Below are 16,441 nucleotides of genomic sequence, written 5' to 3' on the forward strand. Positions count from 1 at the left end.
AGTTCAATTTAAAAGAGAAGAAATTATTAGAATGTGTACTGTAATTTCCTGATAGAGCATTTTATCAGCCTAAGGAAGCTGGGTTCTATTCTTAGCTTGCTGAGGTCTTTTAAAATGAAGAAAGAATATTAAATGTTGTCAAAACTCTTGTGGCATTTATTAAGAGAGTATGTATTTGTATTTTCAATTAATATGCTAATTCAGAGTAATAGGTTCCAGTTGTTGAATCATTCTTGCAACCCTGTAATAAACAATGCCTGGAATATGATTTATTCTGTCAGCTATTACTATTTTTAATTTGAAAACATTATTCTCACATTGTATTTGCATTAATGCTCACAAGCGAAATTGATCTATAGTTTTCTCTATGCTATTGCTGTCCAGTTGTTTTTTCATGAAGATTCTGTAACCACGTAGAATATATTAGTGGACTTGTCTTTTTCTACTTCAACAGTTCAAATAGAATTACCTATCCTTCCAGCTTAGGTAGGATCCTTTTCAGTAATGTAACCCTGTTGTTTTATTAAAGTGACAGTTGTGTAATTGTTTTCTGTTTTCCCTTGATTATTCATATCTTCAGACATTCTATCCTCATTGAAACAGTGGTTATTTTTCTAGTTTATTGAGTGATATGTTTTACCTTCAGTTTTTTCCCCCAATACATAATTTTGTTTAAAACTTGACTCTTAAGTATTGCCTTGCACTTTGATTTTGCTAACATTTTCCTTCCTTCCAAAATAGACTGTCATTTCAACATTAATTTCTTCTTTTACTTGAGCAATTTAACAGAATTTTCAAGAAAATATTCATACAAATAGCAGAGCATATTTCTTTTGTCTTTTGTTGTTGTCATTTCCAGTACTCAGTGTCTGTTGTTTTGTGCTACCTAGCATTCAGCCACTCCTCTAATTTTGAGGTCAGACTCTGTAGGATGAGTCTTAGTGGAGAATCCAGAGATGAAGGCAGCAGCAAGATTCCAGTGGCAGCAAGTATCAAAAGATCATGCACGTGATGACACCTTGGCTGTTAGTTCTGCTTGGTTTGGCCTTCCTTGCATCTCTCCTTGTTTCCCTACCTGTAGTCAGTTCTATAGGCTCTCTACTATCCTTCCAATAAGTTTCTTTGATGCTTAAAAGAGTCATAGTAAGTTCTGTTGCTTGCAACTAGAAGTACGTTTACTGGTAATTTATAATCTCCTACTTTAGACCTAGAAAATGTTGTTCAAGATTCTGCTTTACAGAAATTTATGGACTTTTTCCTTTGGGGCCTAATACACAAATTTTATTAATAGTCCATTTTTGCTCATTCCCGGTTTATTAGATACATTTTATGTATCAAAGCTGTTTCTAACATAATTCAAGACCTTTCTTTTTTTCTCTTTGGCTCACTACCTTCTGAGATAAGTGGATTTAAGTCTCACATTGTTGTTACAATTCTAGCCAGGTCACGGACATTTCATTGGTGGACTCCCAAATGTTAGTATCTGTAGGCGTTTCTCTTGGGCCAGTTTTTTCAGAGAAGAATCTTCCAACCCTTTGCCAAGAGAGATAAAAGGCTAGCTGCCAACAGGCAAGCTGAAGAGTATCAAAGGACAGCCAAGAATATCTTCACCAGATATGTATTTTCTCTTGAAATACACGCTTCTCAACTGCTTTTTATACAATGCTTAACCTCTGGCCTAAGACAAGGCATTCCACGGTTATTTCTATTCCCCATAGAAATAACCTCCTGTCATCTGAAGTGCTGGTAAAGGTGAGCAAGTAAGTGTTTGGGACAGGAGGAGAGGTGTGTGTGTGCTTGGTTGCTCAGTCATGTCTGACTCTTTCTGACCCCATGGACTGTAGCCCACCAGGTTCCTCTGTCCATGGAATTCTCCAGCCAAGAATACTGGAGTGGGTTGCCATTCAGTGTACCTAATCCTTACACATACTTCCAACTCTAGTAGCCAAGGTGACCTACTGCCTTCCAGGATTCTGTGATTCAAATGCCCTTGCTTTTCATTTGCTTTTCTTCTCCAAGCCTTAGGTGTCAGCTTTCTCCTCTATGCTGAAAATATTCTATTCATCCAGTTATTTTCTTTGTTCCAAATCTGCTGACATTTCTGGTCCACATTTTTCCCCCTCAGTTCTTTTTCTTTGTGGAGATTATATACATACACACTATATGTATATGTGTAGTGTATATATATACACACACACACACACTAAGGGCTTCCCTGCTGCCTCAAACAGTAAAGAAAGTGAAAGTGAAAGTCACTGAGCCATGTCTGACTCTTTGCGACCCCATGGACTATACAATCCATGGAATTCTCTAGGCCAGAATACTGGAGTGAATAGCCGTTCTCTTCTCCAGGAGACCTTCCCAACCCAGGGATCAAACCCAGGTCTCCTATATTGCAGGCAGATTCTTTACCAGCTGAGCCAGCAGGGAAGCCCAGACAGTAAAGAATCTGCCTGCAATGTAGGAGGCCCAGGTTTGATTTCTGGGTCAGGAAGATCCCCTGGAGGAGGAAATGGTAACCCACTCCAGTATTCTTGCCTGGACAATCCGATGGACAGAGGAGATTGGCAGGCTACAGTCCATGGTATCACAAAGAGTTGGACACAACTGAGCTACTAACACTTTCATTTCATACCTACACACTAAGCCCCCTATATATGAACGAGTTCCAAGAGCACATTCACAAGTCCAATTTGTTATGTCCAACCAAGTTAGCCAAGGCATCCAACTAACACAATCAGCTACATAGTACTGTAGTGTAATAGTTTTATAATACTTTTACACAAATAATACATAAAAACAACATAAAAAGTAAAGACAACAGTTTTAATCTTACAGTATAATACCTTGAAAACACAGTAGTCCAGTAGAATGGCTGGCACACAGGGACTGGGATCAAGTGAACGGGCCAGAAGAGATACTGATTGGAGAAGGGAAAGGAGGTGGGAAGTGGTAGAGCTGAAGGATTATCAGCAAAAGGAGACAGAAGGCAAGCTGCAATTTCACTCATGCCTGACAGAAAGCCTTCTCTAGCACTGTATTCTAGATGCCTCCCTTGTCTTACCTTAGTCTTAATTCTGTTTAAGGCATTCCCTTGTCTGCAGGTGCACTCAAAGCATAGCACTCAACAGGAAGTCATACCATTACCAGAGTCATGAGACAGAATTTGGAGCTGCCAGAGTGGTTGGAAATTAGTGGAGGAAGTCACAGAAGAGGAGCTATAAAATTTATGTATAAATTTCTCTCAAATTTTTTGCTGATCCCTGAGTAATGCATGCATGAGACTCTAGGGAGCCTAGAAAGGGCTCAACATCCCTCAGAGGGTGATAAGCGTGTGCTAAGTCACTTCAGTTGTGTCCAACCCTTTGTGTCCCTATGAATTGTAGCTTGCCAGGCTCCTCTGTCCATGGGAGAATGATACCAGCATCCTAATTCTCTAAAATGTTCTGCAATGTCAAATCTAAAATAATTTATCACTCTTAGATAAAATAAAGTATTTTTAGATTCACAAAAAGTTTTAAAATATGGTCTATAATAAAGAAAAAATAATTAATAGAAACAAAACTACAAATATCCCCAACACCCCAAATTTAATTAACAAAGACTTTTAAATAACCATAATACATACTATGTTAAGGAGTCTACAGAAAAACAGAGGGGAAAAAATCTACAGGAAAAGATAGATCTAATGGCAAAAGGGTAGGGAATTTCAAGAAAGATATATTTTTTAAAGTAGTGAAGCCTTATTTCATATATTGAAGTTATAAATAAGAACCAAAGGAAATCTTAAAACATACGATTACTGAAATCATTGTTGGATGGTAACATTAATAACAGCAAACTGGACACAACAAAAGACTGGTAGACATGAAAACAAGTCAAGAGAAAATTTAAAAATTAAAGCACAATAATTTTTTTTAAAGGATGAAGAACATGTCAATGACAAGGGGACAGAGTTAACTGCTCTAATACATGTATCACTGTAATCTCAGAAGGAGAGGGGAAAGGCAATGGAGAATAAAAAAAATACTTGCAGAAATGCTAGCTGAAATTTTCCCAAAATTGATCAAAAGTGGTATCAGACAAATACAGGAATTTCAAGCAAGAGAAATACACAAAGCCATACATAGGTACACCACAGTCAAACTTCTAAAAAGCAAAAATAAAGGGAAAGCCTCAAAAGAAGTCCAAAGAAGGAAGCACATTGCCTATAAAGAAATGAGGATAGCAATAAGCTGACTTCTCAGAAACTATGGAGGCCATAAAACAGAGGAATGATACTTTTTTTAATGTTGAAAGAAAGGAACCATTAACCTAGAATTTTATAATCAGGTGAAAATATCTTAAAAATATAGCAAAAGAAAAGTCATTTTCAGATAAACCGAAGCTTAAGAATTTGTCTTCTATAAATCTACACTGCAAAAAATGCTAAAAGGAATTTTTCAGATAAAGATAAAATGGTATCAGATGGAAATTTAAATCTACAGGATTCTTACGCATCCAGAGAGTGCAATGGAAGCTATGGTCTAGGAAAAAAATGTTCTTTGTTACACAATAGAATGGCAATAAAAATAGATACAGGTACCTAAAACTAACAGTAGGAAGCATTAAAGATGTATGATCTATCAGAGATAAATGAGTTGAAATACTATTAAGATGCCTTAACAATTACAGGTTCTATGCCTGCATTGCAGGCAGATTCTTTACCAACTGAGCTACCAGGGGAAACTCACATATAGGTCCATGGTTATGATTAAATGCTTGAATTTTAATTAATATATATGGACTAAAAACATGAAGATATGGTTCAAGGAGGGGAAACAAATGAACATTCTATCATTTTCAATTTGTATCCATGGTGATTAAGGCCAGAAAAGGAAAGTGAAATTCTCTTTTTCCTCTGTGTTCCACCCTTCTGTCTCCATCTGTGTTTTGGACATCTCCCCCCACCCCCCATTTTCCTAAACATCAGTTTTCTTATCTGTAAAATGAGAAATTTCCATTTAGGCAGTGACTCTTAAATCCTTCATATATTCATTTGATAATTTCACAAAACTGATAACTCTTCTCAACTGCATGAAGCTGGACAACCGTTTTCCCTCTCACATTCTCTATTTTCCACAATGGCACTTTTCACGATCAAGCTAACAATGACAGATAGTTTTAATAATTTAACCCTCTGGCCGATATGGAAACTTGATGTCTGATTGTTTTTAGAGATTTCATCCACTAGCCAGGCTTCTGATGTTTTTCCTTTCATACTTCCCTATACACAGGAGCCTCCTGCCCTCTCCAGCAAGTGAAATACCAAACACACAAGAAGGTGAGGACTCCAGAGAAAGAGAAGCAGTTAAAGGACCAAATGACTGGGCAAAGGGGGAATTAGAACACGAGTAAGGACATCACTACTGGTAGATAAGTGTCCACAGTGGGTTCCCCACATGTTTCTGAGAGACTCCTTTCCTTTCTAGATAGGGAACAAACTCAGTAATTTCTCCCCATTCTTTGGACTCTGTATGGATTGTACTGTATCATTTGAACATAAATGAAAGACTTAATCTTTAAGGGACTCTGTGTGTGTGTGTGTGTGTGTGTGTGTGTGTGTGTATGAGAATGAGTGTGTGCGTGTGTATGTAAGAATGTGTTTGAGTGTGTGTGTGAGACAGGGAGAGAAAGAGTGAGAGAGAGAGAGAGTGTGTGTGTGTGTGTGTGTGTGACATAGAACTGAACTTGCTTTTCTGCTCTACAGGATATTCCTAGAGTTTTGTATGGATGATGAAGACTCAAAGAGAGCTTCTCATGGGACTTCCCTGGTGGTCCAATGGTTAAGTCTGCATGCTCCCACGCATTTGATCCCTGATCAGGGAACTAGATCCTACATGCTGCAACTAAGAGTTCATATGCAACTAAGAGTTCCTGCATTCTGCTGCTAAAACCTGATGCAACCAATAATTTAAACATACACACAAAAAGAGATTCTTGTGAGTCAAACCAACCAACCAGTTGTTTTGTATGGCTTTTCACCTCCTCCCCTACTTATAAAATTTTACATGTGATTAGGTGAATTCAAAACCCCTAATGTCTATACCATGGCTCCCAGGATGAGAACCTTTACAAAAGATAATAACTCAGTTCCTTCCTCTTCTAAAACTTGGCACCTATACTTATCTGTGCATATGTCTTTATGAAGCAAAGAAGTTATCTTTTATGTTAGAGAAAAGAAACACACAGAGCAGCATAACTCTTCTCAATCACACAGATGATCCATGAGGAGCCATTCCTAGTGGTAGATCTCTCTTAGGCTTATTATTAAAGAACTGTGTTAACCTTCACCGTTTGAAATGACTCAGCCACTTTTGGATGAGAATGAAGAAATTCAATGGGGATCCATACTGAACAAATTTTACCTAGCTAGTGAGAATTCAACCAAAGAGATTAATGAATTCCTTATTCAGTAAAAGTCCCGGATGACAGTCAAGGTTTTTCCAAGTAGATCAACAACCCCCATCACCGGAGCCCTCACCAGAGTGCACAGCTTTTCTCCCTACATGACCCTGCACATTCAGTCAACGCCCATGTGTTCCAAGGTCAATAGTCTCCTCATGAATTCGCTCAGCTTCATTCTGAAGGATTTCTAATGCAACAAAAGTTAATCCACCGCAAAGATGAAAGAGCTGCTTAACAGCTGTGATAAAGGAAATTAAAACAATTTGACACGCTTTCCATCGGGAATTAAACTATTTTCACTAAGACCCACACATACCAGCGCCCTGATAGAGCTGACAACAAACAAATTGAAATGAATGATGACAAAGCAAATCCACTCTTACATTTGGAACTTATAAAAAAGGCAAAATACTTGCAGAGAGAAGCTAATTTTCATTTTTAAAAGGCTTACTTCTCTCTTGAAGGAAATCTATCACTCTAAAATGTCTTGACAACTCCTCAATAGATTTTTTTTGGCATAGAAACATGATAATTTTATAAAGTCAATAATGTCAATTTGTATAAGTTTACTGGAAATATTTCATAAATATAGTAAAACATCAGAAAGACAGTTATGAAATAACAGATGAGTCACTGTAGCTCATTGAATTAGGTGTATGTATCAGGCAGAGTTGGTCTTCCCAGGTGGTGCTAGTGGTAAAAAAAAAGAAAAAGAAAAAAATACCTGCCTGTCAATGTAGGAGATGTAAGAGCTACGGGTTTGATCCCTGGGTTGCAAAGATCCCTGGAGAAAAAAACAGTTACCCACTCCAGTATTCTCACCTGGAGAATCCCATGGACAGAGAAGCCTGGCGGACTATGGTCCATAGGGTCGCAAAGAGTCTGACACGACTGAAGCAACTTAGCATGCACATCAGGCAGAATTATGATTCATCAAAAATGCTAATTGAAGACGGTTTGATAAAGGGACCATTTGCAATATATATCTAGTTAAAGTTCTCCTGAAACAGTGTGTGTATATATATATATATATATATATACACACACACAGATTTATTATAAGTAATTGGCTCATGTAATTATGGAAGCTGAGAAGTCTCAAGACATGGAATAGGCAAGCTAGAGAACCAGAAAAGCCAATGAGTGGTTCCAGTCCTAGTCCAAAGTCTGGATAACCCAGAGGACCAACAGTTATAAGTTCCAGATTGAAATCCAGATGGAACCCAACAAAAGCTAATGGTCTAATACCAATCTGAGGGTCACAGAGGACTGATGTTCCAGCTCAGTAGTCATGCAGGAGGAGTTCTCACTTACTCAACCACTTTGGTCTATTCAGGTCTTCAACTAATTGGATGAGGCCCAACCGCAAAGCAGGAGGGCAATCTGCTTAACTCAGTCTATTGATACAAACATTAGCTGTATCCAGAAAATCCTTCACAGGCACACTCAGAATAATGTTTGACCAAATTTCTGGGCACTCCATAATCCAGTCAAGTTGACATAAAAAAAATTTTTAGGATTGATTGACTCATTTATTTTTTATTGTGATAAACATATGTAACATAAAATTTATCATTTAACCACTTTGAATCTGGACTTTTTATTTTATTTTAAAAATTATAATTCAGCAAAGCTGATTTTTTGTATGCATTTTTATCAGTTCTTACACACATATCAGTGACAGATTTTTTTTTCTTGGGTTCCAAAATCACTGCAGACAGTGACTGCAGCCATGAAATTAAAAGATGCTTGCTCCTTGGAAGAAAATCTATGACAAATCTAGACAGCGTATTAAAAAGTAGAGATATCACTTTGCCAACATAAGTACATAGTCATCTACAGATGTGAGAATTGAACCATAAAAAAGACTGAGTGCTGAAAAATTGATGCTTTTAAACTGTGGTGCTGGAGAAGACTCTTGAGAGTCCCTTGGACTGCAGGGAGATCAAACTAGTCAATCCTAAAAGAAATCAACACTAAATATCCATTGAAAGGACTTATTCTGAAGTTCCAGTACTTTGGCCACCTGATACGAAGAGCCAACTCACTGGAAAGACCCTAATGCTGGGAAAGATTGAGAGCAAGAGGAGAAGGGAGCAACAGAGGATAAGATGGTTGGATGGCATCACTGACTCAATGGGCATGAGTTTGAGCAAACTCCGGGAGGCAGTGAAGGACAGGGAAGTGTGGTGTGCTGCAGTTCATGGGATCACAAAGAGCTGGACACAATTTAGTAACTGAACAACAACAACAACACACATACAGATTCACAAAACTACCACCACAATGAAGATACTGAAAACTTCCTTGGACTATTCATTTCAAGTTAAACCCTCTACTCACTTCTAACCTGTGTAAACTACTGATCAATTTTTTATCACTATAGCTTTCTTTTCCAGAATGAAGTTGACATAAAATTAATCATTATAAAAGAAATTGTCTGAGTTTACGAAAGCCAAGTGCTTTGGGTTAGAAATAGAATCCATATTCTGGGTTAACAAGAGCCAAGAGGCTTAAAATTCTCCAAGCCAGCAATATGTGAACCCTAAACTTTCAGATGTTCAAGCTGGTTTTAGAAAAGGCAGAAAAACCAGAGATCAAATTGCCAACATCTGCTGGATCATCAAAAAAGCAAGAGAGTTCCAGAAAAACATCTATTTCTGCTTTATTGACTATGCCAAAGCCTTTGACTGTGTGGATCACAATAAACTGTGGAAAATTCTTCAAGAGATGGGAATACCAGACCACCTGACCTGCCTCTTGAGAAACCTGTATGCAGGTCAGGAAGCAACAGTTAGAACTGGACATGGAACAACAGACTGGTTCCAAATAGGAAAAGGAGTGCATCAAGGCTGTATATTGTCACCTTGCTTACTTAACTTATATGCAGAGTACATCATGAGAAATGCTGGGCTGGAGGAAGCACAAACTGGAATCAAGATTGCCAGGAGAAATATCAATAACCTCAGATATGCAGATGACACCACCTTTATGGCAGAAAGTGAAGAACAACTAAAGAACCTCTTGATGAAAGTGAAAGAGGAGAGTGAAAAAGTTGGCTTAAAGCACAACATTCAGAAAACTAAGATCATGATATCCGGTCCCATCACTTCATGGCAAATAGATGGGGAAACAGTGGAAACAGTGTCAGGCTTTGTTTTTTGGGGCTCCAAAATCACTGCAGATGGTGATTACAGCCATGAAATTAAAAGACACTCCTCAAAAGGAAAGTTATGACCAACCTAGACAGAATATTAAAAAGCAGAGGCATTACTTTGCCAACAAAGGTCCATCTAGTCAAGGCTATGATTTTTCCAGTGGTCATGTACGGATGTGAGAGTTGGACTATAAAGAAAGCTGAGCACCGAAGAATTGATGCTTCTGAACTGTGATGCTGAAGAAGACTCTTGAGAGTCCCTTGGACTGCAAGGAGATCCAACCAGTCCATCCTAAAGGAGATCAGTCCTGGGTTTTCGTTGGAAGGAATGATGCTGAAGCTGAAACTCCAATACTTTGGCCACCTGATGTGAAGAGCTGACTCATTGGAAAAGACCCTGATGCCAGGAAAGGTTGAGGGCAGCAGGAGAAGGGGACGACAGAGGATGAGATGGTTGCTTGGCATCACCGACTCAATGGACATGGGTTTGGGTGGACTCTGGGAGTTGGTGATGGACAGGGAAAGCTGGTGTGCTGTGGTTCATGGGGTCACAAAGAGTCAGACACGACTGAGCGACTGAACTGAACTGAACTGCACTGAAGAGGCATTATGACACCTAGGCCTGGAGGAGACCATCCTAGCACATCCCAGAGAGAGCCAAGGTTGCCCAAGGATTGATACCTTTGGCAGGGAAGTAGCAATGAAATGAATACCCTAAAGATTAGCTAATCCTATCATAGATCAGGATAGAAAAGATAAGACATTAAACATGGATAAGCAAAAGAAAAATGTCTAGTATAGCCTTAACTTTGAACTCAGGGAAACAATGAAAGTTATAAAAGCTATAGCCAAGAATGCATGCCTGAATCCACTTGATACCTTGCTTGGCCTGTGAGTTATATAACAATGCAGCTGCTATAAAACAAAATATAGATTCTGAGGCCTCACTCACGCCAGTCAAACAAGAACCTCGGAGACTTGATGCTAGGCATGAGTATATCATAATGTATATACATATATAATGAAAAATATATATGTATATGTTTTCAATTGTGTTAATTTATTTATTCAGACATGCTGGGTCTTTGTTGCTGTGGAAGTCTCTTTCTAGTTGCAATGAGTGGGCTTCTCACTGTGGTGCCTTCTCTTGTTGTGGACCATGGGCTCTAGGTGCTTGGGCTTCAGTAGCTGTGGCTGGCGGGCCTAGAGTGCAGGTCAGCAGTTGTGGCTCAGGGGCTTAGTTGCCCCGCGGCATGTGGAATCCTTCCAGACCAGGGATAAAACCCACATCCCCTGTATTGACAGGTGAATTTTTAACCACTGAACCACCAGGGAAGTCCATGGGCATATTTTTAAGTTTCTACAGGTGATTCTTTTCCACACCCCCAATGTAGGTTGAACAATGCTTATATTTTGAACAATGCTTATACATCTTTCATCTATTTCTTTTGAAATTATAACCCTATTTTCAAAATAAGCTAGAAGAATTATTTTTTCAAAGATAAAGTGTTTCTGTGATGCTAAAATCTCAGGTAATTAGCCTCCAATTAAAATAAATAAATTTTAAAAAATAAAATAAAATCTCAGGTGGCTACATTGAGTATTAAAGTGTTATACAGCAAATATACACATATCTAGCTATAAAATAGATCTTAATGACCCAAATAACCATGATGATGTGACCATTCACCTAGAGACAGACATCCTGAAGTATGAAGTCAAATGGGCCTTAGGAAACACCACTACAAACAAAGCCAGTGGAGGTGATGGAATTCTAGCTGAGCTATTTCAAATCTTAAAAGGTGATGCTGCTAAAGTACTGCACTCAATATGCCAGCAAATTTGGAAAACTCAGCAGTGGCCACAGGACTAGAAAAGGTCAGTTTTCATTCTAATACCAGAAAAGGACAATGCCAAAGAATGTTCAGACTACCGCCCAATTGTACTCATTTCACTTGCTAGCAAGGTAGTGCTCAAAATCATCCAAGCTAGGTTTCAACACTATGTGACCTGAGACCTCCCAGATGTATAAACTGGATTTAGAAAAGGCAGGGAAACCAGAAATCAAACTGCCAAAATCCACTGGATTATAGAAAAAGCAAGAAAATTCCTGAAAAACATCTACTTCTGCTTCATTGACTAGGCTTAAGCCTTTGTGTGGATCACAATGAACTGTGGATAATTCTTGAAGAGATGGAAATACCAGACCACCTTACCTGCCTCCTGAAAAACCTGTATGCAGCTCAAGAAGCAATGTTAAGAATTGAATGTGAAACAACAGATAGGTTCAAAATTGGGAAAGGAGTGCATTAAGGCTGTGTATTGTCACCCTGTTTATTTAACTTATATGCAGAGTAAATCATGCGAAATGCCAGGCTTGATGAAGCACAAGCTGGGATCAAGATTGCCAGGAGAAATATCAGTAACCTCAAATATGCACATGACACCACCCTTATGGCAGAAAGCGAAGAGAAATTAAAGAGCCTCTTGATGAGGTAAAAGAGGAGAGTGAAAAAGCTGGCTTAAAACTCAGCATTCAAAAAATTAAGATCATGGCATCCAGTCCCATCACTTCATGGCAAATAGATGGGGAAACAATGGAAACAATGAGAGACTTTATGTTCTTGGGCTCCAAAATCACTGTATATGGTGAGTGCAGCCATGATATTAAAAGATGCTTCCTCCTTGGAAGAAAAGTAGTGACATACCTGTATTAAAAAGCAGAGATATTACTTTGCTGACAAAGGTTCATGTAGTCAAAGCTATGGTTTTTCCAGTAGTCATGTACAGATGTGACCACAAAGAAGGCTGAGTGCCAAAGAGTTGATACTTTCAAACTGCTGGAGAAGACTCTTGAGAGTCTTGGACAGCAAGGAAATCAAGCCAGTCAATCCTAAAAAAAGGAAATCAACCTTGAATATTCATTGGGAGGACTGATGCTGAAGCTGAAGCTCCAATACTTTGCCACCTGATGGGAAGAGCCAACTCATTGGAAAAGACCCTGATGCTGGAAAAGACAGAAGGCAGGAGGAGAAGGGAATGACAGAGGGTAAGATAGTTGGATGGCATTACTGACTAATTGGACCCAAGTTTGAACAAGCTTCAGGGGATGGTGAAGGACAGGGAAGCCTGGCATGCTGCAGTCCATGGGGTCTCAAAAAGTCAGACACAACTGAGCAACTCAACAACAACCTGTCAGTCTAAAGCACATGGTGGTAGAAATAGCACATCTACATACTTTCCCCATGAGAGCAATGCTCCCAGAACAACAGGGAAAAGCTCCCCAAAATTAGGAAACCAGGGTCAAAAATTGATGGTCACAGTCAGGGAAAATTTCTCAATCTCATCACTTACCCTGGAGCATTTTATCCTGAAATGACATCTCTTGTTAATTCTTTCCTTGATCCTATTTTCTTTATTAAATCCTTTTGAAAGCTGCAATTTCATCTTAAACTTCTAAGAAGTGAAATATTTTGAGGACATACTCTTCACACACAATGAGAGTCATAATGGGAGGATAAATATGAGTACATTTAATAAACAGCCCCACAGGTAGGTGTTTTATATGACTTCCTATTAAATATTTGCAAGTATTCTCTGTTATAAGCATCATTTATGGAATTTTTTAAATGATACATTTGTGAGTCATAGAGATTAATGAATTTGCCTGAGGCCACATGGTTATTTAGTGGCCACACCAGGGTTTTAATTACTTTAGAGACTGTAGTCTTTTGGCTATCTTATTCTTGTTGTTCAGCTGCTAAGTTGTGTCCAACTCTGCACCCGCATGGAGTGTAGCTCACCAGGCTCCTCTGTCCATGGGATTCTCCAGGCAAGAGTACTGGAGTGGGTTGTCATTTCCTTTTCCAGGGGATCTTCCGAACACAAGGATGGAACCCATGTCTCTTATGCCTCCTGAATTGGCAGCTGGGTTTTTTACCACTAGCACAACCTGGGAAACCCAATATATGTTGTATTGGAGTATAATTGTTTTATAGTGTTGTGTTAGTTTCTGCTGTGCAACAAAATGAATCTGCTATATGTGCACATATATCCCCTTCCATGTTGCACCACCAACCCCTTCTCATCCATCTCAGTCATCACAGAGCACCAAGCTGAGCTCCCTGTGCTATACCGCAGCCTCCCACTAGCTATCTATTTAACACATGGAATGTATAGATGTCAATCCTAATCTCCCAATTCATCTCACCCTCCCCTTCAAAGCTGTGTCCACATGTCCATTTTCTATGTCTGTGTCTTTATTCCTGCTTTGCAAATAGGTTCATCTGTACCATTTTTCTAGATTCCAATTATATATGTTGGTATATGACATTTGTTTTCCTCTTTCTGACTTACTTCACTCTGTATGACAGATGCTAGGTCCATCTACATCTAAAAATTTAGTATTAAGCTCACAGCCAACAGCACTGCAATTACTGCCTAGAGAAGTTTATATAACTCTTGTTTTCTCCACAAGGCACATCACAGTCTTCCTGCACTTTGCAGCCCTAAGCAGCCCTATGTTTGGGGGTCTTTGTAAGCAGAGAAATCACCAACAAAAAAGCAAAATGTAAAAAAATGTAGGACTAAATAAAATGAAAGGACATTCTTTTCTAGTATGAGAAGTGAAACAAGAAAGCAGAGAGTTACTTTATCTTAGCTGAGAACTTGCATATCATGAGGAACTGAACTTGTTTGCAACTTTGTGTGCGTCTGCAAATGACTGCAAAGGCGCCACAGCATTGATTTGGGGGTTACAAATTGGTTTTAGCAATTAGGCAAATTCACAAACACAGCATCCATGAGTCATGAGGATTAACCATATGAGAATGTATGAAACCTAAATAACAATCAAAGATACGATAGAGTGAAACTTTTTCAAGCAAAACCCTACTGTATGAAATCAAGAAAACTCATCACATCCCAGGTGAAAGAAGAGGCTGACTGTAATACATTCTGGCAAAATATCAGAGCTACAGTCACAGAAGGAGCATTCAAAATGGAAATAAAAAGAGATTAGCCTAAATAAAGCACTAAGGAAAAATACTCCCCAAAGAATAATGGGTAAAGTACATAAACAGAATGTTCACATGAGGAAAAGTAGGTAGCCAATAACCATAAAGTGATTGAAACTCAATAATAACAAGGGAATGAAATCACTCACAAATTTATCTTTTTTATGTCAATATCAAGTGTTAGCAAAGGTATGGAGAAATAAGCAATCCAATAATTTTTTGGTAGGATTTTCAATAAGGACAATAGTTTTGTGGGCAGTTTGAGAATATGAATCAAAAACCAAAAATTTTTTGAGCTAACAGCATTTCTTATAAACCCCTAATATGAATGAGCATAAATCTATAAAGACATTCATCAAACCACTATTTAAAATGAAAAATTGGAAATTCTGTAAATACCCAAAGCTGAATTAGAATATAAAATAGAATTAGAAATAGAACCATAAGATAGACTATTACACAACCATGAAAATGAGATGGTACAGCATTCAAATTATAAATATATCTTAAATGCAAATGTACTGCAAATATACACATATGTATATGGTCAAATATGCATATAATCAATGCTTCATATAGTGGATATATATCAAAAATACACATATCAAAATACTAACAGTGGTTACTTCTAAAATTTGAGTAATTAATGATTTTATATTTTTACTAATATTTTACTTTGTTTTCCAAATGTTCTAAAGTAAATATCAATTACTTTTAAGTCAAGAGGAGATGTGTTTAAAAACAGGATCAGTCATAATGAAAAGAATTTTAATTTTTAAAGAAAAATTTGGCTGATACAAAGCTTTTCAAAGTTAAGCCTTCTACATAAGATTATCAGTTTTGTTTTTATTTCTTCCTTCAACTTCCCTGTGTTCTCTGAAAAATAACACCATGCACTGCTCTTCCAAGACAAAGTTCAAATATTAACCCATTCTCAAAGTACTCAGGTTTGCCTGTGTTCCACAGAAAATGATCTTACCAGAGCTACTAATATGTTCATACTTGTTTAAGTTTCCTTCCACTTTTAATTGATTTAAAACTCCAAATAAATGGATCACTGTCATAATAAAATTGACTTGGAATGATCCACAGCTTTGGCATCCACAAACATTGTCAAATCCAAAATTCTAATTAGAAAAGATACATGCACCCCAGTGTTCATGGCAGTGCTATTTACAACACCCAAGACATGGAAACAATCTAAATGTCCATCAAAAAATGAATGGATAAAGAAGATGTGATATATATATATATATATATATATATATATATATATATATAAAATGGAATACTACTCAGCCATGAAAAAGAATGAAATAATGCCATTTGCAGAAACACTGATGGATCTAGAGATTATCATGTTAAGCAAAGTAAGTCAGAAAGAGAAAGACAAATACCATATGATATCACTTACATCTGGAATCTAAAATATAACACAAACAAACCTATCTATGAAATAAAAACAGACTTATAGAAAACAGGCTGGTGGTTGCCAAGTGAGAGCTTGGGAGAGGGGAGAATTGGGAGTTTGATATTAGCAGATGCAAACTATTATATGTTGTTTAGTTGCTAAGTCATGTCCGACTCTTTGCGACCCCATAGATTGCAGCCCGCCAGGCTCCTCTGTCCATGGGATCTCCCATGGACAAGAATACTAAAGTGGGTTGCCATTTCCTTCTCCAAAACTATTATATACAGGATGGATAAATAACAAGGTCTTACTGTATAGCACAGGGAACCATATTCAATATCTTGTTATAAATCATAATGGAAAAGAATATGGAAAGAATATATATGTATAACTGAGTCAATTTAATATACA

The sequence above is a fragment of the Bos mutus genome, chromosome 8 (assembly GCF_027580195.1).
Source record: "Bos mutus isolate GX-2022 chromosome 8, NWIPB_WYAK_1.1, whole genome shotgun sequence".
NCBI classification, from domain to species: Eukaryota; Metazoa; Chordata; class Mammalia; order Artiodactyla; family Bovidae; genus Bos; species Bos mutus.